General features: G+C 49.1%; 17 non-coding genes and 3 pseudogenes across 17 annotated transcripts; all 20 read right to left on the bottom strand.

The window, feature by feature from the left end:
• Positions 1-8582: 8582 nt before the first annotated feature.
• On the bottom strand, positions 8583-8745 carry LOC135018907 (U1 spliceosomal RNA). Its single transcript, XR_010216535.1, has one exon. It is a non-coding gene; the product is annotated as a U1 spliceosomal RNA (small nuclear RNA).
• A 152-nt stretch (positions 8746-8897) lies between these two features.
• LOC135019128 (U1 spliceosomal RNA) lies at positions 8898-9061 on the bottom strand. Its single transcript, XR_010216727.1, has one exon. It is a non-coding gene; the product is annotated as a U1 spliceosomal RNA (small nuclear RNA).
• A 696-nt stretch (positions 9062-9757) lies between these two features.
• On the bottom strand, positions 9758-9899 carry LOC135018943 (U1 spliceosomal RNA; annotated as a pseudogene).
• A 152-nt stretch (positions 9900-10051) lies between these two features.
• Positions 10052-10215, bottom strand: LOC135018812 (U1 spliceosomal RNA). The gene has a single exon (XR_010216446.1). It is a non-coding gene; the product is annotated as a U1 spliceosomal RNA (small nuclear RNA).
• A 695-nt stretch (positions 10216-10910) lies between these two features.
• On the bottom strand, positions 10911-11052 carry LOC135019019 (U1 spliceosomal RNA; annotated as a pseudogene).
• A 152-nt stretch (positions 11053-11204) lies between these two features.
• On the bottom strand, positions 11205-11368 carry LOC135018808 (U1 spliceosomal RNA). Its single transcript, XR_010216442.1, has one exon. It is a non-coding gene; the product is annotated as a U1 spliceosomal RNA (small nuclear RNA).
• Positions 11369-12042: 674 nt separating this feature from the next.
• On the bottom strand, positions 12043-12205 carry LOC135018957 (U1 spliceosomal RNA). The gene has a single exon (XR_010216577.1). It is a non-coding gene; the product is annotated as a U1 spliceosomal RNA (small nuclear RNA).
• Positions 12206-12356: 151 nt separating this feature from the next.
• Positions 12357-12520, bottom strand: LOC135018783 (U1 spliceosomal RNA). The gene has a single exon (XR_010216417.1). It is a non-coding gene; the product is annotated as a U1 spliceosomal RNA (small nuclear RNA).
• A 674-nt stretch (positions 12521-13194) lies between these two features.
• Positions 13195-13357, bottom strand: LOC135018918 (U1 spliceosomal RNA). The gene has a single exon (XR_010216546.1). It is a non-coding gene; the product is annotated as a U1 spliceosomal RNA (small nuclear RNA).
• Positions 13358-13509: 152 nt separating this feature from the next.
• LOC135018782 (U1 spliceosomal RNA) lies at positions 13510-13673 on the bottom strand. Its single transcript, XR_010216416.1, has one exon. It is a non-coding gene; the product is annotated as a U1 spliceosomal RNA (small nuclear RNA).
• Positions 13674-14344: 671 nt separating this feature from the next.
• On the bottom strand, positions 14345-14508 carry LOC135018973 (U1 spliceosomal RNA). Its single transcript, XR_010216593.1, has one exon. It is a non-coding gene; the product is annotated as a U1 spliceosomal RNA (small nuclear RNA).
• A 152-nt stretch (positions 14509-14660) lies between these two features.
• LOC135018902 (U1 spliceosomal RNA) lies at positions 14661-14824 on the bottom strand. The gene has a single exon (XR_010216531.1). It is a non-coding gene; the product is annotated as a U1 spliceosomal RNA (small nuclear RNA).
• A 694-nt stretch (positions 14825-15518) lies between these two features.
• LOC135019009 (U1 spliceosomal RNA) lies at positions 15519-15660 on the bottom strand (annotated as a pseudogene).
• Positions 15661-15812: 152 nt separating this feature from the next.
• Positions 15813-15976, bottom strand: LOC135019017 (U1 spliceosomal RNA). The gene has a single exon (XR_010216632.1). It is a non-coding gene; the product is annotated as a U1 spliceosomal RNA (small nuclear RNA).
• Positions 15977-16647: 671 nt separating this feature from the next.
• Positions 16648-16810, bottom strand: LOC135019006 (U1 spliceosomal RNA). Its single transcript, XR_010216623.1, has one exon. It is a non-coding gene; the product is annotated as a U1 spliceosomal RNA (small nuclear RNA).
• A 152-nt stretch (positions 16811-16962) lies between these two features.
• On the bottom strand, positions 16963-17126 carry LOC135019109 (U1 spliceosomal RNA). The gene has a single exon (XR_010216708.1). It is a non-coding gene; the product is annotated as a U1 spliceosomal RNA (small nuclear RNA).
• A 615-nt stretch (positions 17127-17741) lies between these two features.
• LOC135018984 (U1 spliceosomal RNA) lies at positions 17742-17904 on the bottom strand. Its single transcript, XR_010216604.1, has one exon. It is a non-coding gene; the product is annotated as a U1 spliceosomal RNA (small nuclear RNA).
• Positions 17905-18056: 152 nt separating this feature from the next.
• LOC135018885 (U1 spliceosomal RNA) lies at positions 18057-18220 on the bottom strand. Its single transcript, XR_010216516.1, has one exon. It is a non-coding gene; the product is annotated as a U1 spliceosomal RNA (small nuclear RNA).
• Positions 18221-18891: 671 nt separating this feature from the next.
• Positions 18892-19054, bottom strand: LOC135019008 (U1 spliceosomal RNA). The gene has a single exon (XR_010216625.1). It is a non-coding gene; the product is annotated as a U1 spliceosomal RNA (small nuclear RNA).
• Positions 19055-19206: 152 nt separating this feature from the next.
• On the bottom strand, positions 19207-19370 carry LOC135018779 (U1 spliceosomal RNA). The gene has a single exon (XR_010216413.1). It is a non-coding gene; the product is annotated as a U1 spliceosomal RNA (small nuclear RNA).
• Positions 19371-19768: the final 398 nt, after the last annotated feature.

Here is a 19768-nt window from a genome sequence, read left to right as displayed (position 1 = left end):
TGATGAGGATACTACTGAGAACTGACACTGAGCAGGAGAGACACACTACTAGTATTACTGAGCAGCAATAAGTATCCACTGATACTGAGCACTGATATTGAGATTTCCACTGAGAGAACATAGCCACGTCCTCTCCGCTCTCTCTTCAATGCACAAGTAAAAATGGCGGCAACGCGCAGCTCTTTATATGGAATCCGAATCTCGCGAGAATCCGACAGCGGGATGATGACATTTTCCCTTGTTCATAGAACTTGGGAGTCATTTTGATCCCAAAGTATTATTAACCTCAATAACCATAATTTCCACTCATTTTCAGTCTATTCTTAACACCTTACACCTCACAATATTATTTTTAGTCCTAAAATTTGCACCGAGGTCGCTGGATGACTAAGCTCAGCGACCCAAGTGGCCGACACAAACACCTGGCCCATCTAGGAGTGGCACTGCAGTGTCACGCAGGATAGCCCTTCCAAAAAACACTCCCCAAACAGCACATGACGCAAAGAAAAAAAGAGGCGCAATGAGGTAGCTGTGTGACTAAGCTCAGCGACCCAAGTGGCCGACACAAACACCTGGCCCATCTAGGAGTGGCACTGCAGTGTCACGCAGGATGGCCCTTCCAAAAAACACTCCCCAAACAGCACATGACGCAAAGAAAAAAAGAGGCGCAATGAGGTAGCTGTGTGACTAAGCTCAGCGACCCAAGTGGCCGACACAAACACCTGGCCCATCTAGGAGTGGCACTGCAGTGTCACGCAGGATGGCCCTTCCAAAAACACTCCCCAAACAGCACATGACGCAAAGAAAAAAAGAGGCGCAATGAGGTAGCTGTGTGACTAAGCTCAGCGACCCAAGTGGCCGACACAAACACCTGGCCCATCTAGGAGTGGCACTGCAGTGTCACGCAGGATGGCCCTTCCAAAAAACACTCCCCAAACAGCACATGACGCAAAGAAAAAAAGAGGCGCAATGAGGTAGCTGTGTGACTAAGCTCAGCGACCCAAGTGGCCGACACAAACACCTGGCCCATCTAGGAGTGTCACTGCAGTGTCACGCAGGATGGCCCTTCCAAAAAACACTCCCCAAACAGCACATGACGCAAAGAAAAAAAGAGGCGCAATGAGGTAGCTGTGTGACTAAGCTCAGCGACCCAAGTGGCCGACACAAACACCTGGCCCATCTAGGAGTGGCACTGCAGTGTCACGCAGGATGGCCCTTCCAAAAAACACTCCCCAAACAGCACATGACGCAAAGAAAAATGAAAGAAAAAAGAGGTGCAAGATGGAATTGTCCTTGGGCCCTCCCACCCACCCTTATGTTGTATAAACAGGACATGCACACTTTAACCAACCCATCATTTCAGTGACAGGGTCTGCCACACGACTGTGACTGAAATGACGGGTTGGTTTGGACCCCCACCAAAAAAGAAGCAATTAATCTCTCCTTGCACAAACTGGCTCTACAGAGGCAAGATGTCCACCTCATCATCATCCTCCGATTCATCACCGTGTACATCCCCCTCCTCACAGATTATCAATTCGTCCCCACTGGAATCTACCATCTCAGCTCCCTGTGTACTTTGTGGAGGCAATTGCTGCTGGTCAATGTCTCCACGGAGCAATTGATTATAATTCATTTTAATGAACATCATCTTCTCCACATTTTCTGGAAGTAACCTCGTACGCCGATTGCTGACAAGGTGAGCGGCGGCACTAAACACTCTTTCGGAGTACTACTTGTGGGAGGGCAACTTAGGTAGAATAAAGCCAGTTTGTGCAAGGGCCTCCAAATTGCCTCTTTTTCCTGCCAGTATACGTACGGACTGTCTGACGTGCCTACTTGGATGCGGTCACTCATATAATCCTCCACCATTCTTTCAATGGTGAGAGAATCATATGCAGTGACAGTAGACGTCATGTCCGTAATCGTTGGCAGGTCCTTCAGTCCGGACCAGATGTCAGCATCAGCAGTCGCTCCAGACTGCCCTGCATCACCGCCAGCGGGTGGACTCGGAATTCTGAGCCTTTTCCTCGCACCCCCAATTGCGGGAGAATGTGAAGGAGGAGCTGTTGACCGATCAAGTTCCACTTGACTTGATAATTTTCTCACCAGCAGGTCTTTGAACCCCTGCAGACTTGTGTCTGCCGGAAAGAGAGATACAACGTAGGTTTTAAATCTAGGATCGAGCACGGTGGCCAAAATGTAGTGCTCTGATTTCAACAGATTGACCACCCGTGAATCCTGGTTAAGCGAATGAAGGGCTCCATCCACAAGTCCCACATGCCTAGCGGAATCGCTCTGTCTTAGCTCCTCCTTCAATGTCTCCAGCTTCTTCTGCAAAAGCCTGATGACGGGAATGACCTGACTCAGGCTGGCAGTGTCTGAACTGACTTCACGTGTGGCAAGTTCAAAAGGTTGCAGAACCTTGCACAACGTTGAAATCATTCTCCACTGCGCTTGAGACAGGTGCATTCCACCTCCTATATCGTGGTTAGATGTATAGGCTTGAATAGCCTTTTGCTGCTCCTCCATCCTCTGAAGCATATAGAGGGTTGAATTCCACCTCGTTACCACTTCTTGCTTCAGATGATGGCAGGGCAGGTTCAGGCGTTTTTGGTGTTGCTCCAGTCTTCTGTACGTGGTGCCTGTACGCCGAAAGTGTCCCGCAATTCTTCTGGCCACCGACAGCATCTCTTGCACACCCCTGTCGTTTTTTAAATAATTCTGCACCACCAAATTCAAGGTATGTGCAAAACATGGGACGTGCTGGAATTTGCCCAGATATAATGCACGCACAATATTGCTGGCGCTGTCCGATGCCACAAATCCACAGGAGAGTCCAATTGGGGTAAGCCATTCTGCGATGATCTTCCTCAGTTGCCGTAAGAGGTTTTCAGCTGTGTGCGTATTCTGGAAAGCGGTGATACAAAGCGTAGCCTGCCTAGGAAAGAGTTGGCGTTTGCGAGATGCTGCTACTGGTGCCGCCGCTGCTGTTCTTGCGGCGGGAGTCAATACATCTACCCAGTGGGCTGTCACAGTCGTATAGTCCTGAGTCTGCCCTGCCCCACTTGTCCACATGTCCGTGGTTAAGTGGACATTGGGTACAACTGCATTTTTTAGGACACTGGTGAGTCTTTTTCTGAGGTCTGTGTACATTTTCGGTATCGCCTGCCTAGAGAAATGGAACCTAGATGGTATTTGGTACCGGGGACACAGTACCTCAATCAAGTCTATAGTTGGCTCTGAAGTAATGATGGATACGGGAACCACGTTTCTCACCGCCCAGGATGCCAAGGCCTCAGTTATCCGCTTTGCAGCAGGATGACTGCTGTGATATTTCATCTTCCTTGCAAAGGACTGTTGGACAGTCAATCGCTTGGTGGAAGTAGTAAAAGTGGTCTTACGACTTCCCCTCTGGGATGACCATCGACTCCCAGCAGCAACAACAGCAGCGCCAGCAGCAGTAGGCGTTACACTCAAGGATGCATCGGAGGAATCCCAGGCAGGAGAGAACTCATCAGAATTGCCAGTGACATGGCCTGCAGGACTATTGGCATTCCTGGGGAAGGAGGAAATTGACACTGAGGGAGTTGGTGGGGTGGTTTGCGTGAGCTTGGTTACAAGAGGAAGGGATTTACTGGTCAGTGGACTGCTTCCGCTGTCGCCTAAAGTTTTTGAACTTGTCACTGACTTATGATGAATGCGCTGCAGGTGACGTATAAGGGAGGATGTTCCGAGGTGGTTAACGTCCTTACCCCTACTTATTACAGCTTGACAAAGGCAACACACGGCTTGACACCTGTTGTTCGCATTTCTGTTGAAATACTTCCACACCGAAGAGCATTTTTTTTTTGTATTTTCACCAGGCATGTCAATGGCCATATTCCTCCCACGGACAACAGGTGTCTCCCCGGGTGCCTGACTTAAACAAACCACCTCACCTCCCCAGCGCCAGCAACACCCATATCCTCCTCATCCTGGTGTACTTCAACACTGACATCTTCAATCTGACTATCAGGAACTGGACTGCGGGTGCTCCTTCCAGCACTTGCAGGGGGTGTGCAAATGGTGGAAGGTGCATGCTCTTCACGTCCAGTGTTGGGAAGGTCAGGCATCGCAACTGACACAATTGGACTCTCCTTGTGGATTTGTGATTTTGAAGAACGCACAGTTCTTTGCTGTGCTTTTGCCAGCTTAAGTCTTTTCATTTTTCTAGCGAGAGGCTGAGTGCTTCCATCCTCATGTGAAGCTGAACCACTAGCCATGAACATAGGCCAGGGCCTCAGCCGTTCCTTGCCACTCCGTGTGGTAAATGGCATATTGGCAAGTTTACGCTTCTCCTCCGACGATTTTTATTTAGATTTTTGAGTCCTTTTTTTACTGATCTTTTGTGTTTTGAATTTTACATGCTCTGTACTATGACATTGGGCATCGGCCTCGGCAGACGACGTTGATGGAATTTCATCGTCTCGGCCATGACTAGTGGCAGCAGCTTCAGCACGAGGTGGAAGTGGATCTTGATCTTTCCCTATTTTTGGAACCTCAACATTTTTGTTCTCCATATTTTAATAGGCACAACTAAAAGGCACCTCAGGTAAACAATGGAGATGGATGGATACTAGTATACTTATGGATGACGAGTGACTGACGACACAGAGGTAGCTACAGCCGTGGACTACCGTACTGCGTCTGCTAGTATAGAGATGATAATTAATGATATAAAAAAAATATATATATAACTACTGTAGGTATATATTATATAATGACGGACCTGGTGGACACTGTCAGCAGACTGCTAAACTACTAGTATGAAGAAGATAGAAAAAAAAAACCCACCACAGGTAGGTATACAATTATGGACGAGTGACGACACAGAGGTAGGTACAGCCGTGGACTACAGTACTGCGTCTGCTAGTATAGATAATATACTAAATATATTACTACTGTAGGTATATAATATAATGACGGACCTGGTGGACACTGTCAGCAGACTCCTAAACTACTAGTATGAAGAAGATAGAAAAAAAACCCCACCACAGGTAGGTAGGTATACAATTATGGACGAGCACTGACGACACAGAGATAGCCACAGCCGTGGCCTACCGTACTGCGTCTGCTAGCATAGATAATATACTAAATATATTACTACTGTAGGTATATAATATAATGACGGACCTGGTGGACACTGTCAGCAGACTGCTAAACTACTAGTATGAAGAAGATAGAAAAAAAAAACCCACCACAGGTAGGTATACAATTATGGACGAGTGACGACACAGAGGTAGGTACAGCCGTGGACTACAGTACTGCGTCTGCTAGTATAGATAATATACTAAATATATTACTACTGTAGGTATATAATATAATGACGGACCTGGTGGACACTGTCAGCAGACTCCTAAACTACTAGTATGAAGAAGATAGAAAAAAAAACCCCACCACAGTTAGGTATACAATTATGGACGAGTGACGACACAGAGGTAGGTACAGCCGTGGACTACCGTACTGCGTCTGCTAGTATAGATAATATACTAAATATATTACTACTGTAGGTATATAATATAATGACGGACCTGGTGGACACTGTCAGCAGACTCCTAAACTACTAGTATGAAGAAGATAGAAAAAAAAACCCCACCACAGTTAGGTATACAATTATGGACGAGTGACGACACAGAGGTAGGTACAGCCGTGGACTACCGTACTGCGTCTGCTAGTATAGATAATATAATAAATATATTACTACTGTAGGTATATAATATAATGATGGACCTGGTGGACACTGTCAGCAGACTCCTAAACTACTAGTATGAAGAAGATAGAAAAAAAAAAACCACCACAGGTAGGTAGGTATACAATTATGGACGAGCACTGACGACACAGAGATAGCCACAGCCGTGGACTACCGTACTGCGTCTGCTAATATAGAGATGATAAAGATGATAGAGATGAAAAAAAAATATAACACTACTGCAGGTAAATATTTATATAATATAATGTATGACGGACCTGCTGGACACTGTCAGCAGAATGCGTTTATAGAATAAAAAAAAAAAACACCACAGGAGTGTTTAACTTTTTCAGGCAGACAATATACTGGTGGTCACACTGGCAGCAAAAGTGTGCACTGTACTCCTGCTATAACTGCTCCCCAGTCTCCCCCACAATTAAGCTGTGTGAGCAGTGAGTACTCAGCACAGTCAGATATACATAGATGATATATCATGCAGCACACTGAGGCTGAGCACATATATGGTATGTGTATCGTTTTTTTTCAGGCAGAAAACGGATTATAAATAATAAAACTGGTGGTCACTATCAGCAAAACTCTGCACTACTGAGTACTCCTGACAAGTTCAACTGCTCCCCAAATTAGTAGTAAATCAAATGTCACTCGTCTCTATCTTCTAATCTAAACGGAGAGGACGCCAGCCACGTCCTCTCCCTATCAATCTCAATGCACGTGTGAAAATGGCGGCGACGCGCGGCTCCTTATATAGAATCCGAGTCTCGTGAGAATCCGACAGCGGGATGATGACGTTCGGGCGCGCTCGGGTTAACCGAGCAAGGCGGGAGGATCCGAGTCTGCTCGGACCCGTGCAAAAAAGGGTGAAGTTCGGGCGGGTTCGGATTCCGAGGAACCGAACCCGCTCATCTCTAATGGCCACCCAGCATGACGCCTCCCTTCTTGACCATGCTGTAATTGCAGTCGCACTGCAGTTCAGCGTGATCATAAAAAATGGTGTAGCCTCCTGCTGGTGCAGACTGTATGTGCGCGCAGGAAGCCGCCACCATTTTTGTGATCACAGCGGCTGAATGTGATGTCATACAGCCGCTGTGACCACGCCCCCTGTGTCTCCTCCATTGCAGACCCCATTTTGAAGCCTTGCCCCCGCACCGCTCCATCCCTGACTTGGAAATGGAGTGTTGCTGACCCCCCTCTCCCCCCCTGCCCCGATTGACAGGCAGAGGCGATCGCATTCTCTGCGGGGTGCCGCAGAAAATGCAGGCACATGCGTATGCTCTTAGCAATTTTTGCAGTTGGATCGCTTATTGTGATTGCAATCCAACCTGAATCAGGCCCTATTACCTATCACAATGCGCTGCGGGCAGTACAAAATTGGTTTAATATAGGAGAAAAACCCCCAGACCTGTGCTCCTTAACTGTACCTGGTGGCTAGTGGAGCGGCTGCCCAGTAATCAGTGTCCACGCCAGTGCGCACACGGTCCACCCCCTACGGCCACGCTCCCCTTCATCAGCGGCCTCGTGATCCGGAAGGGCGGTGTGTGTGTGACTGACCTTAGGAAGAAACCGGAGCCTCCGCTGCAGTGACCCAGCAACCAGGGCACGGGAGTATACAGCGCCGCTGGGAGTGATGAAGCTGCAGTAAAGATGTCTATTAGACCTAGCCTGCTGCAGCCCTTGTAGATTCTCATAAAACAAGTTCTTCTTTTCTTGTCAAAATTAATAGCTAAGAATAGGCTGCCTGAGGCAGGCCCCTGTTAAGTGGCCTGCTACTGAAGGCACCAACTACAAACTGAGCTCCCTGTTCATGGAAGCGGGGTTATAGAGGAGAATGCACTGAGCTTCTTGGGAACAGTCAAAAGCTTTGAGCCGGTTGGTGCCTCAGATCAAGATCCTACTCTACACCCCAATGTGAATCCTTGTGGAGTCCAGTGTACCCCACAGAAGAAATTAATGTGTCACACCCATTGGCAGCAACCTTAGAATAGCTGCTGACGGGCACAATTGAGAAAGGAAGGGGGGGGACACATTTGAATCCAACACATAGATGCAATTCAAATATGTAATTTGTACCTTCCTATTTTAAAATATAATGGATGAACCTCACCCTGTGAGAACAATCTTCATGATCAAGAGATCTCATTTGCAAAATAAGTATGAGTTGGGATAGGGCTGGGGAGGGTGGCTGCTCGGGCAGCCCCTCCCCCGTCAAGTTAAGGAGATTCAACTGAGGAAGCACAAGGGAACTCTCGTCTGGGGACAACAACTGCAGGGAGACCACATCTTTTCAGATGAACATGGGAGGGCGGAAGGCTGCCTAATACTGAAGCACCATCAAATATCAAACCATATGTAACAACTAGTACAAGCATTCCTGGGGGAAGGTCTGCAGAAGACGGATTTGCATACGGTGATGTCATCCAAGCAGTGGGCCAAAGTTGGCTGGAACCCTCATCTGCATATGAAAAGAGAAAAGGGGCATGCAGGGCATGGCGGCCTTTTGCGGTGCTTGGATGACCCTTAGTTCGCATTAAACACCCCCACCCTCCTTTTGTGTGGGGCTCATGCTGGCTCTGCCCCAGCCCCTGAAGCATTCAAGCTGATTTCTTGCAGCAGCTGGGCACTGTAACAGCTCCAGAGCTGCTCTGTAAGGCAACTAAAAGGGTGTGGGCCCTGCAGCACTACCTGTAGTTCGCATTGTGCGTTTGAAGGCACAAAGTAAGCAGACAGGAGGATAAGTCAGGATAGTGCGCAAGGGCATAGAAGGGAGCGGCTCAAGAAAAGAGAAGTGGAAACAGACAGCAAACTAGGCTGGAGAGAGACCTGAGACAAAGAGATCTGAATTATACGAGAGCCGACCAGGGGAAACACAAATTATGCAGTCAAGTTTCCCACATTTGGGGAAATCGCAGGGGCAGCACACCCAGAGTGCAATGGGTGAGCCTTGCCCTGGGAGAAGCACCTTCATGATCATAGTATCTCACCTGGCAGGTAAGTAGGAGTTGGGCTAGAGCTGGGGAGGGTCGCTGCTCGGGTACCCCCCTGTAAAGTGAAGGAGATCCAACTGAGGCAGCACAAGGGAACTCTCGAAAGAAGAACAAGGCTAGAGGAAAATCTGAGACAAAGAAATCTGACTTTTACCAGAGCTGACCAGAGGAAAGCACAAACACAGTCCCCCACTACCACAAATAATGCAGTCAAGTTTCCCACATTTGGGGAAATCACAGGGGTCAGCATACCCAAAATGCAATGAATGAACCTCACCCTGGGAGAACAATCTTCATGACCATGGTATCTCCTATGCAAAATAAGTATGATTTGGAATAGGGCTGGGGAGGGCCGCTGCTCATGCACATCTCTGTCAAGTAAAGGAGATTCGACTGAGGCAGCACAAGGGAACTCTCATCTGGGGACAACAACTGCAGGGAGAACACATATTTTCAGATGAACATGGGAGGGCAGAAGGCTTGCATAATACTGAAGCACCCCCAAACAACAAACCAAATGCAACAACTAGTGCAAGCATTCCTGGGGGAAGTTCTGCAGAAGACGGATTTGCATACTTTGATGTCATCCAAGCAGTGGGTCAAAGTTGGCTTCAACCCTCATCTGCATATGAAAAGAGAAAAGGGGCGTGCAGGGCATGGCGGCCTTTTGCGGTGCTTGGATGACCCCTAGTTCGCATTAAACACCTCCACCCTCCTTTGGTGTGGGGCTCATGTTGGCCATGCCCCATCCCCTGAAGCATTCAAGCTGATTTCTTGCAGCAGCTGGGCACTGTAACAGCTCCAGAGCTGCTCTGTAAGGCAAGTAAAAGGGTGTGGGCCCTGCAGCACTACCTGTAGTTTGCATTGTACATTGGAAGGCACAAAGTAAGCAGACGGGAGCAGAAGTCAGGATAGTGCACAAGGGTATAGAAGGGAGGGGCTCAAGAAAAAAGAAGTGGAAACAGACAGCAAACTAGGCTGGAGAGAGACCTGAGACAAAGAGATCTGAATTATATGAGAGCCGACCAGGGGAAACACAAATTATGCAGTCAAGTTTCCCACATTTGGGGAAATCGCAGGGGCAGCACACCCAGAGTGCAATGGGTGAGCCTTGCCCTGGGAGAAGCACCTTCATGATCATAGTATCTCACCTGGCAGGTAAGTAGGAGTTGGGCTAGAGCTGGGGAGGGTCGCTGCTCGGGCACCCCCCTGTCAAGTGAAGGAGATCCAACTGAGGCAGCACAAGGGAACTCTTGAAAGAAGAACAAGGCTAGAGGAAGATCTGAAACAAAGAAATCTGACTTTTACCAGAGCTGACCAGAGGAAAACACAAACACAGTCCCCCACTACCACAAATAAAGCAGTCGAGTTTCCCACATTTGGGGAAATCACAGGGGTCAGCATACCCAGAATGCAATGAATGAACCTCACCCTGGGAGAATAATCTTCATGACCATGGTATCTCCTATGCAAAATAAGTATGATTTGGGATAGGGCTGGGGAGGGCCGCTGCTCAGGCACATCTCTGTCAAGTAAAGGAGATTCAAATGAGGCAGCACAAGGGAACTCTCATCTGGGGACAACAACTGCAGGGAGAACATATATTTTCAGATGAACATGGGAGGGCAGAAGGCTGCCTAATACTGAAGCACCCCCAAACAACAAACCAAATGCAACAACTAGTGCAAGCATTCCTGGGGGAAGGCCTGCCGCAGATGGATTTGCATATGGTGATGTCATCCAAGCAGTGGGTCAAAGTTGGCTTCAACCCTCGTCTGCATATGAAAACAGAAAAGGGGCGTGCAGGGCATGGTGGCCTTTTGCGGCGCTTGTCTGACCCCTAGTTTGCATTAAACACCTCCACCCTCCTTCGGTGTGGGGCTCATGTTGGCTATGCCCCAGCCCCTGAAGCATTCAAGCTGATTTCTTGCAGCAGCTGGGCACTGTAACAGCTCCAGAGCTGCTCTGTAAGGCAAGTAAAAGGGTGTGGGCCCTGCAGCACTACCTGTAGTTTGCATTGTGCATTGGAAGGCACAAAGTAAGCAGACGGGAGGAGAAGTCAGGATAGTGCACAAGGGTATAGATGGGAGGGGCTCAAGAAAAAAGAAGTGGAAACAGACAGCAAACTAGGCTGGAGAGAGACCTGAGACAAAGAGATCTAAATTATACGAGAGCCGACCAGGGGAAACACAAATTATGCAGTCAAGTTTCCCACATTTCGGGAAATCGCAGGGGCAGCACACCCAGAGTGCAATGGGTGGGCCTTGCCCTGGGAGAAGCACCTTCATGATCATAGTATCTCACCTGGCAGGTAAGTAGGAGTTGGGCTAGAGCTGGGGAGGGTCGCTGCTCGGGCACCCCCCTGTCAAGTGAAGGAGATCCAACTGAGGCAGCACAAGGGAACTCTCGAAAGAAGAACAAGGCTAGAGGAAGATCTGAAACAAAGAAATCTGACTTTTACCAGAGCTGACCAGAGGAAAACACAAACACAGTCCCCCACTACCACAAATAAAGCAGTCGAGTTTCCCACATTTGGGGAAATCACAGAGGTCAGCATACCCAGAATGCAATGAATGAACCTCACCCTGGGAGAACAATCTTCATGACCATGGTATCTCCTATGCAAAATAAGTATGATTTGGAATAGGGCTGGGGAGGGCCGCTGCTCATGCACATCTCTGTCAAGTAAAGGAGATTCAACTGAGGCAGCACAAGGGAACTCTCATCTGGGGACAACAACTGCAGGGAGAACACATATTTTCAGATGAACATTGGAGGGCAGAAGGCTGCCTAATACTGAAGCACCCCCAAACAACAAACCAAATGCAACAACTAGTACAAGCATTCCTGGGGGAAGTTCTGCAGAAGACGGATTTGCATATGGTGATGTCATCCAAGCAGTGGGTCAAAGTTGGCTTCAACCCTCATCTGCATATGAAAAGAGAAAAGGGGCGTGCAGGGCATGGCGGCCTTTTGCGGTGCTTGGATGACCCCTTTTTCGCATTAAACACCCCCACCCTCCTTTGGTGTGGGGCTCATGTTGGCCATGCCCCATCCCCTGAAGCATTCAAGATGATTTCTTGCAGCAGCTGGGCACTGTAACAGCTCCAGAGCTGCTCTGTAAGGCAAGTAAAAGGGTGTGGGCCCTGCTGCACTACCTGTAGTTTGCATTGTGCATTGGAAGGCACAAAGTAAGCAGACGGGAGGAGAAGTCAGGATAGTGCGCAAGGGCATAGAAGGGAGCGGCTCAAGAAAAGAGAAGTGGAACCAGACAGCAAACTAGGCTGAAGAGAGACCTGAGACAAAGAGATCTGAATTATACGAGAGCCGACCAGGGGAAACACAAATTATGCAGTCAAGTTTCCCACATTTAGGGAAAACGCAGGAGCAGCACACCCAGAGTGCAATGGGTGAGCCTTGCCCTGGGAGAAGCACCTACATGATCATAGTATCTCACCTGCCAGGTAAGTAGAAGTTGGGCTAGAGCTGGGGAGGGTCGCTGCTCGGGTACCCCCCTGTCAAGTGAAGGAGATCCAACTGAGGCAGCACAAGGGACTCTCGAAAGAAGAACAAGGCTAGAGGAAGATCTGAGACAAAGAAATCTGACTTTTACCAGAGCTGACCAGAGGAAAGCACAAACACAGTCCGCTACTACCACAAATAATGCAGTCGAGTTTCCCACATTTGGGGAAATCACAGGGGTCAGCATACCCTGAATGCAATGAATGAACCTCACCCTGGGAGAACAATCTTCATGACCATGGTATCTCCTATGCAAAATAAGTATGATTTGGGATAGGGCTGGGGAGGGCCGCTGCTCAGGCACATCTCTGTCAAGTAAAGGAGATTCAACTGAGGCAGCACAAGGGAACTCTCATCTGGGGACAACAACTGCAGGGAGAACACATATTTTCAGAAGAACATGGGAGGGCAGAAGGCTGCCTAATACTGAAGCACCCCCAAACAACAAACCAAATGCAACAACTAGTGCAAGCATTCCTGGGGGAAGGCCTGCAGCAGATGGATTTGCATATGGTGATGTCATCCAAGCAGTGGGTCAAAGTTGGCTTCAACCCTCGTCTGCATATGAAAAGAGAAAAGGGGCGTGCAGGGCATGGCGGCCTTTTGCGGCGCTTGGATGACCCCTAGTTCGCATTAAACACCTCCACCCTCCTTCGGTGTGGGGCTCATGTTGGCTATGCCCCAGCCCCTGAAGCATTCAAGCTGATTTCTTGCAGCATCTGGGCACTGTAACAGCTCCAGAGCTGCTCTGTAAGGCAAGTAAAAGGGTGTGGGCCCTGCAGCACTACCTGTAGTTCGCATTGTGCTTTGGAAGGCACAAAGTAAGCAGAGAGGAGGAGAAGTCAGGATAGTGCGCAAGGGCATAGAAGAGAGCGGCTCAAGAAAAGAGAAGTGGCAACAGACAGCAAACTAGGCTGGAGAGAGACCTGAGACAAAGAGATCTGAATTATACGAGAGCCGACCAGGGGAAACACAAATTATGCAGTCAAGTTTCCCACATTTGGGGAAATCGCAGGAGCAGCACACCCAGAGTGCAATGGGTGAGCCTTGCCCTGGGAGAAGCACCTTCATGATCATAGTATCTCACCTGGCAGGTAAGTAGGATTTGGGCTAGAGCTGGGGAGGGTCGCTGCTCGGGTACCCCCCTGTCAAGTGAAGGAGATCCAACTGAGGCAGCACAAGGGAACTCTCGAAAGAAGAACAAGGCTAGAGTAAAATATGAGACAAAGAAATCTGACTTTTACCAGAGCTGACCAGAGGAAAGCACAAACACAGTCCCCCACTACCACAAATAATGCAGTCAAGTTTCCCACATTTGGGGAAATCACAGGGGTCAGCATACCCAAAATGCAATGAATGAACCTCACCCTGAGAGAACAATCTTCATGACCATGGTATCTCCTATGCAAAATAAGTATGATTTGGAATAGGGCTGGGGAGGGCCGCTGCTCATGCACATCTCTGTCAAGTAAAGGAGATTCAACTGAGGCAGCACAAGGGAACTCTCATCTGGGGACAACAACTGCAGGGAGAACACATATTTTTAGATGAACATGGGAGGGCAGAAGGCTGCCTAATACTGAAGCACCCCCAAACAACAAACCAAATGCAACAACTAGTGCAAGCATTCCTGGGGGAAGTTCTGCAGAAGACGGATTTGCATACGGTGATGTCATCCAAGCAGTTGGTCAAAGTTGGCTTCAACCCTCATCTGCATATGAAAAGAGAAAAGGGGCGTGCAGGGCATGGCGGCCTTTTGCGGTGCTTGGATGACCCCTAGTTTGCATTAAACACCTCCACCCTCCTTTGGTGTGGGGCTCATGTTGGCCATGCCCCATCCCCTGAAGCATTCAAGCAGATTTCTTGCAGCAGCTGGGCACTGTAACAGCTCCAGAGCTGCTCTGTAAGGCAAGTAAAAGGGTGTTGGCCCTGCAGCACTACCTGTAGTTTGCATTGTGCGTTGGAAGGCACAAAGTAAGCAGACAGGAGAAGTCAGGAGAGTGCACAAGGGCATAGAAGGCAGGGGCTCAAGAAAAGAGAAGTGGAAACAGACAGCAAACTAGGCTAAAGAGAGACCTGAGACAAAGAGATCTGAATTATACGAGTAGCCGACCAGAGGAAACACAAATTATGCAATCAAGTGTCCCACATTTGGGGAAATCGTAGGAGCAGCACACCCAGAGTGCAATGGGTGAGCCTTGCCCTGGGAGAAGCACCTTCCTGATCATAGTATCTCACCTGGCAGGTAAGTAGGAGTTGGGCTTGAGCTGGGGAGGGTCGCTGCTCGGGCACCCCCCTGTCAAGTGAAGGAGATCCAACTGAGGCAGCACAAGGAAACTCTCAAAAAAAGAACAAGGCTAGAGGAAGATCTGAGACAAAGAAATCTGACTTTTACCAGAGCTGACCAGAGGAAAGCACAAACACAGTCCCCCACTACCACAAATAATGCAGTCGAGTTTCCCACATTTGGGGAAATCACAGGGGTCAGCATACCCAGAATGCAATGAATGAACCTCACCCTGGGAGAACAATCTTCATGACCATGGTATCTCCTATGCAAAATAAGTATGATTTGGGATAGGGCTGGGGAGGGCCGCTGCTCAGGCACATCTCTGTCAAGTAAAGGAGATTCAACTGAGGCAGCACAAGGGAACTCTCATCTGGGGACAACAACTGCAGGGAGAACACATATTTTCAGATAACCATGGGAGAGCAGAAGGCTGCCTAATACTGAAGCACCCCAAACAACAAACCAAATGCAACAACTAGTACAAGCATTCCTGGGGGAAGGTCTGCAGAAGACGGATTTGCATACGGTGATGTCATCCAAGCAGTGGGCCAAAGTTGGCTGGAACCCTCATCTGCATATGAAAAGAGAAAAGGGGTATGCAGGGCATGGTGGCCTTTTGCGGCGCTTGGATGACCCTTAGTTCGCATTAAACACCTCCACCCTCCGTCGGTGTGGGGCTCATGTTGGCTATGCCCCAGCCCCTGAAGCATTCAAGCTGATTTCTTGCAGCAGCTGGGCACTGTAACAGCTCCAGAGCTGCTCTGAAAGGCATGTAAAAGGGTGTGGGCCCTGCAGCACTACCTGTAGTTTGCATTGTGCGTTGGAAGGCACAAAGTAAGCAGACAGGAGGAGAAGTCATTAGAGTCCACAAGGGTATAGAAGGGAGGGGCTCAAGAAAAAAGAAGTGGAAACAGACAGCAAACTAGGCTGGAGAGAGACCTGAGACAAAGAGATCTGAATTATATGAGAGCCGACCAGGGGAAACACAAATTATGCAGTCAAGTTTCCCACATTTGGGGAAATCGCAGGGGCAGCACACCCAGAGTGCAATGGGTGAGCCTTGCCCTGGGAGAAGCACCTACATGATCATAGTATCTCACCTGGCAGGTAAGTAGGAGTTGGGCTAGAGCTGGGGAGGGTCGCTGCTCGGGCACCCCCCTGTCAAGTGAAGGAGATCCAACTGAGGCAGCACAAGGGAACTCTCGAAAGAAGAACAAGGCTAGAGGAAGATCTGAGACAAAGAAATCTGACTTTTACCAGAGCTGACCAGAGGAAAGCACAAACACAGTCCCCCACTACCACAAATAATGCAGTTGAGTTTCCCACATTTGGGGAAATCACAGGGGTCAGCATACCCAGAATGCAATGAATGAACCTAACCCTGGGAGAACAATCTTCATGACCATGGTATCTCCTATGCAAAATAAGTATGATTTGGGATAGGGCTGGGGAGGGCCGCTGCTCAGGCACATCTCTGTCAAGTAAAGGAGATTCAACTGAGGCAGCACAAGGGAACTCTCATCTGGGGACAACAACTGCAGGGAGAACACATATTTTCAGATGAACATGGGAGGGCAGAAGGCTGCCTAATACTGAAGCACCCCCAAACAACAAACCAAATGCAACAACTAGTAAAAGCATTCCTGGGAGAAGGTCTGCAGAAGACGGATTTGCATACGGTGATGTCATCCAAGCAGTGGGCCAAAGTTGGCTGGAACCCTCATCTGCATATGAAAAGAGAAAAGGGTTATGCAGGGCATGGCGGCCTTTTGCGGTGCTTGGATGACCCCTAGTTCGCATTAAACACCTCCATTCTCCTTCGGTGTGGGGCTCATGTTGGCTATGCCCCAGCCCCTGAAGTATTCAAGCTGATTTCTTGCAGCAGCTGGGCACTGTAACAGCTCCAGAGCTGCTCTGTAAGGCAAGTAAAAGGGTGTGGGCCCTGCAGCACTACCTGTAGTTCGCATTGTGCGTTGGAAGGCACAAAGTAAGCAGACAGGAGAAGTCAGGAGAGTGCACAAGGGCATAGAAGGCAGGGGCTCAAGAAAAGAGAAGTGGAAACAGACAGCAAACTAGGCTGGAGAGAGACCTGAGACAAAGAGATCTGAATTATACGAGAGATGACCAAGGGAAACACAAATTATGCAGTCAAGTTTCCCACATTTGGGGAAATCGCAGGGGCAGCACAACCAGAGTGCAATGGGTGAGCCTTACCCTGGGAGAAGCACCTTCATGATCATAGTATCTCACCTGGCAGGTAAGTAGGAGTTGGGCTAGAGCTGGGGAGGGTCGCTGCTCGGGCACCCCCCTCTCAAGTGAAAGAGATCCAACTGAGGCAGCACAAGGGAACTCTCGAAAGAAGAACAAGGCTAGAGGAAGATCTGATATAAAGAAATCTGATTTTTACCAGAGCTGACCAGAGGAAAGCACAAACACAGTCCCCCACTACCACAAATAATGCAGTCGAGTTTCCCACATTTGGGGAAATCACAGGGGTCAGCATACCCAAAATGCAATGAATGAACCTCACCCTCGGAGAACAATCTTCATGACCATGGTATCTCCTATGCAAAATAAGTATGATTTGGGATAGGGCTGGGGAGGGCCGCTGCTCAGGCACATCTCTGTCAAGTAAAGGAGATTCAACTGAGGCAGCACAAGGGAACTCCCATCTGGGGACAACAACTGCAGGGAGAACACATATTTTCAGATGAACATGGGAGGGCAGAAGGCTGCCTAATACTGAAGCACCCCCAAACAACAAACCAAATGCAACAACTAGTACAAGCATTCCTGGGGGAAGTTCTGCAGAAGACGGATTTGCATACGGTGATGTCATCCAAGCAGTGGGCCAAAGTTGGCTGGAACCCTCATCTGCATATGAAAAGAGAAAAGGGGTATGCAGGGCATGGCGGCCTTTTGCGGCGCTTGGATGACCCTTAGTTCGCATTAAACATCCCCACCCTCCTTCGGTGTGGGGCTCATGTTTGCTATGCCCCAGCCCCTGAAGCATTCAAGCTGATTTCTTGCAGCAGCTGGGCACTGTAACAGCTCCAGAGCTGCTCTGTACGGCAAGTAAAAGGGTGTGGGCCCTGCAGCACTACCTGTAGTTTGCATTGTGCATTGGAAGGCACTTAAGAAAAGAGAAGTGGAAACAGACAGCAAACTAGGCTGGAGAGAGACCTGAGACAAAGAGATCTGAATTATACGAGAGCCGACCAGGGGAAACACAAATTATGCAGTCAAGTTTCCCACATTTGGGGAAATCGCAGGAGCAGCACACCCAGAGTGCAATGGGTGAGCCTTGCCCTGGGAGAAGCACCTACGTGATCATAGTATCTCACCTGGCAGGTAAGTAGGAGTTGGGCTAGAGCTGGGGAGGGTCGCTGCTCGGGTACCCCCCTGTCAAGTGAAGGAGATCCAACTGAGGCAGCACAAGGGAATTCTCGAAAGAAGAACAAGGCTAGAGGAAGATCTGAAACAAAGAAATCTGACTTTTACCAGAGCTGACCAGAGGAAAACACAAACACAGTCCCCCACTACCACAAATAATGCTGTCGAGTTTCCCACATTTGGGGAAATCACAGGGGTCAGCATACCCAGAATGCAATAAATGAACCTCACACTGGGAGAATAATCTTCATGACCATGGTCTCTCCTATGCAAAATAAGTATGATTTGGGATAGGGCTGGGGAGGGCCGCTGCTCAGGCACATCTCTTTCAAGTAAAGGAGATTCAACTGAGGCAGCACAAGGGAACTCTCATCTGGGGACAACAACTGCAGGGAGAACACATATTTTCAGATGAACATGGGAGGGCAGAAGGCTGCCTAATACTGAAGCACCCCCAAACAACAAACCAAATGCAACAACTAGTGCAAGCATTCCTGGGGGAAGGCCTGCAGCAGATGGATTTGCATATGGTGATGCCATCCAAGCAGTGGGTCAAAGTTGGCTTCAACCCTCGTCTGCATATGAAAAGAGAAAAGGGGCGTGCAGGGCATGGCGGCCTTTTGCGGCGCTTGGATGACCCCTAGTTCGCATTACACACCTCCACCCTCCTTCGGTGTGGGGCTCATGTTGGCTATGCCCCAGCCCCTGAAGCATTCAAGCTGATTTCTTGCAGCAGCTGGGCACTGTAACTGCTCCAGAGCTGCTCTGTAAGGCAAGTAAAAGGGTGTGGGCCCTGCAGCACTACCTGTAGTTTGCATTGTGCGTTGGAAGGCACGAAGTAAGCAGACGGGAGAAGTCAGGATAGTGCGCAAGGGCATAGAAGGGAGCGGCTCAAGAAAAGAGAAGTGGAAACAGACAGCAAACTAGGCTGGAGAGAGACCTGAGACAAAGAGATCTGAATTATACGAGAGATGACCAAGGGAAACACAAATTATGCAGTCAAGTTTCCCACATTTGGGGAAATCGCAGGGGCAGCACAACCAGAGTGCAATGGGTGAGCCTTGCCCTGGGAGAAGCACCTTCATGATCATAGTATCTCACCTGGCAGGTAAGTAGGAGTTGGGCTAGAGCTGGGGAGGGTCGCTGCTCGGGCACCCCCCTCTCAAGTGAAAGAGATCCAACTGAGGCAGCACAAGGGAACTCTCGAAAGAAGAACAAGGCTAGAGGAAGATCTGATATAAAGAAATCTGATTTTTACCAGAGCTGACCAGAGGAAAGCACAAACACAGTCCCCCACTACCACAAATAATGCAGTCGAGTTTCCCACATTTGGGGAAATCACAGGGGTCAGCATACCCAGAATGCAATGAATGAACCTCACCCTGGGAGAACAATCTTCATGACCATGGTATCGCCTATGCAAAATAAGTATGATTTGGGATAGGGCTGGGGAGGGCCGCTGCTCAGGCACATCTCTGTCAAGTAAAGGAGATTCAACTGAGGCAGCACAAGGGAACTCTCATCTGGGGACAACAACTGCAGGGAGAACACATATTTTCAGATGAACATGGGAGGGCAGAAGGCTGCCTAATACTGAAGCACCCCCAAACAACAAACCAAATGCAACAACTAGTGCAAGCATTCCTGGGGGAAGGCCTGCAGCAGATGGATTTGCATATGGTGATGTCATCCAAACAGTGGGTCAAAGTTGGCTTCAACCCTCGTCTGCATATGAAAAGAGACAAGGGGCGTGCAGGGCATGGCGGCCTTTTGCGGCGCTTGGATGACCCCTAGTTCGCATTACACACCTCCACCCTCCTTCGGTGTGGG

The sequence above is a fragment of the Pseudophryne corroboree genome, unplaced genomic scaffold (assembly GCF_028390025.1).
Source record: "Pseudophryne corroboree isolate aPseCor3 unplaced genomic scaffold, aPseCor3.hap2 scaffold_330, whole genome shotgun sequence".
Lineage (NCBI taxonomy): Eukaryota > Metazoa > Chordata > Amphibia > Anura > Myobatrachidae > Pseudophryne > Pseudophryne corroboree.
Note: the sequence above shows the minus strand (reverse complement) of the source record. Positions and strands in the feature narration are given on the sequence as shown.